This window comes from Capsicum annuum, chromosome 9, assembly GCF_002878395.1.
Source record: "Capsicum annuum cultivar UCD-10X-F1 chromosome 9, UCD10Xv1.1, whole genome shotgun sequence".
NCBI classification, from domain to species: domain Eukaryota; kingdom Viridiplantae; phylum Streptophyta; class Magnoliopsida; order Solanales; family Solanaceae; genus Capsicum; species Capsicum annuum.
The window spans coordinates 76453396-76456269 of NC_061119.1; positions in this window are offsets into that span (position 1 = coordinate 76453396).

Genomic DNA, 2874 nt, shown 5'->3' on the forward strand with positions numbered 1-2874 from the left:
GTTCTTGGCCTTAACCCCCAGATGAGGGTGTTTAGCAACTCATGGAATTACAAAGAATCATAATCATGACATTTATGTAATAATCCAAAAGTAAACTAGAAGAAAAGAATAAAAACACAAATAGAAGCCTCCTAAAGTGTATTCTAATGCCCAATGGTCATCTCTCTGATCTGTAAAATTAGACATAAGTGTCCTATTTATAGTTAGAGAAAGCTGCCCATTTTTTTAAAAAAAGGTGTGCCATACTATCACATTGGTACGATAAGAGTGTGGCACACCCTCATCGCAGATTCTCATTGGAATTTACATGTTGTGGACTGTTTATAAGGTCATGTAACTCCCTTACAATGGATATCCAAGGGTGTGGTACACCCTTGTGCTCAAATTTTCTAGATTTTGTTCATGCTTTCTCAATGCGTTTGGCCTTTGGTTCTTTGCTTCGTGGTAGGTTATCCTTTTTAATTCCAGTTTGTATATTAACCAATTATCAAGTTCATCATCTTAACAAAATTCCCTATTATATCTAACATAATAAATTCGATATCATAACACAATAGAGTCAAACAAGATTAACTAGAATAGCACATAGCTCAAGCTAAGAATACTAGTATTCTCGTTTAAACTCTAAGTGAAAATTTTACTTCTAAACTCGTTTTGAACACACCTCAAACTTTATAAACATGTATTTGAACACTTATATGCTTAATTATATGAATATTATTTCAATATAAATACGACAAGTCCTCAAAACTAAGTTAATTAAGGCTATATAACAACATTTAGATGCATAATTCCACCTAAGATCTATGTACTAAGTTCTCTAAGTATGAGTTTTGGTTGGAGTTTGTCTCTTTGCTGGGTCACATTTTAACAAAGATGGTTTCATGGTCAAACTGACCAAGATTGTGGAAGTTAATGATTAGAATAGGCTTACTTCTCCTATCAAGATTTAGAGTTTCATCGGTCTAGCAGGCTACCATCAGCGTTTTACTGAGGTTTTCTCATCTATTGCTTCTTTATAGACAAAGCTGACTTAGAATTTTTTAGTGGTCTAATGTTTGTGAGGCGATCTTTCAAAAGCTTAAGGATTTATTTACATGAACTCCTATCTTGACTTTTCCCAAGGAGGGCATGAGTTTAACCATCTTTTATGATGCTTCTGGTGTTGGGTTAGTGTCTTATTGATGCAGGTGGGTAAGTTAATTGTGTACGCTTCTCGTCAGTTGAAGTCTTATGAAAAGAATTACCCTACCCATGATTGGAGTTGTGCTTAGTTTTATTTCCTTTGATATTGTAGAGGCACTATTTTTATGGAATCCATTGTGAGATCTTCTCGTACCATCGTAGCCTTCAGTGTTTATTCAACCAGAACAATTTTAGTATGAGGTAGAATCATTGGGTTGAGTTTCTTGAAGATTATGATCTTACTATTCACTATCATCGGGGCAAGGCTAATATGGTTGCATATACCTTAAGTCGAAAGATGCTATTATGGTTAGCTTTGCATATCTTTTGACCCAGGAGAGGCCCTTGGACTTAGAGGTTCATTCTTTGGCTAAACAGATGGTTAGGCTTGATCATGTTTTGGCATTTATGGAGGCAAGATCTTTTTTAATAGAGAAGATTTAAACTCATTAGTTTAATAATGTTGGTTTGAGAGTAATTAGGAAAAGATGTTAAGTGGCAAGGCTAAGGAAGCCTCACTTAAATCTGATAGTGTTTTGAGCATTAAAGGATGACTTTGCGTGTCAAATTGAGTGTTTGGGTGAGGTCTATCTTAGAGGAGGCCCATTGTTTTAAGTATTCCATTCATCCTGGAGTGACCAAGACGTATCGTGATTTGAGATAGCACTATTGGTGGGGTGGTATTTAGAAAGATGTAGCATTCTTTGTAGCTTGTAACCTATGTTGTTAGTAGGTTAAGGTCTAGCATTTGAGGCTTAGTGGTTTGCTTCAGAGATTACCCATTCCTGAGTAGAAGTAGGAACAAATCACTGTGGACTTTGTGATTGGGTTGCCTCATACTTCTAGTGGTTTTCATTATTTTTGAGTCATCGTGAATCGATTAACCAACTCTGCTCATTTTATCCCTGTTTAGGTTTTCTTTATTGTCACGAGGTTGGCCCATAACTATGTTCATGAGATAGTTTGTCTCCATGGTGTACAATATCTATTATCTCTGATAAATTTTCAGTATTTACTTCTCACTTCTAGTAGACATTTAGGAAGAGTTGGGTACATGAGTAGATGGTCAGTCGAAGCAAACTATTTAGGTTTTCTAGAATATGCTTTGTACTTATGTTATGGACTTTGGAGGTCAGTGTAATGCCCCAAAAGTATGAATTAGACGTCACATGGTACTTAAGACTACGAATAGACCTAAGCTAACCCATGATATCTATTCATATTGAAATCATATGAAAAGTGAAGTAACCTATATAAAAACTGAAGGTAAACAATTCTATGGATTAATATAAATCTTTAACTTTGAAAACCTTAAACAAACTCCTTGAACTTAAAACATACATAGTCAGACAAAGATTTACTTTTAACTAGAGATCCACAGGGACAAACCCCAGCTGACTTGAACTTAATCGGAAATCAAACACTAAAATACATACATCAATGGATAGAAATATGATAAGTTGGGTCATTGTACTATGAGGACTTACCAAATATTGGGATGTAAGTGACGATGCCCGTAGTCAATCGTGCTACTGGAAACGAGCACCAGAACCTACATTATAAGACAATGTAACACATAGACGTATATGTGGGTCAGTACCTTTGGAATGTACTGAGTATGTGGGGGGTGAATGAATAAGTAAAACAAGAACTGAATATATATATATATATATATATATATATATATAT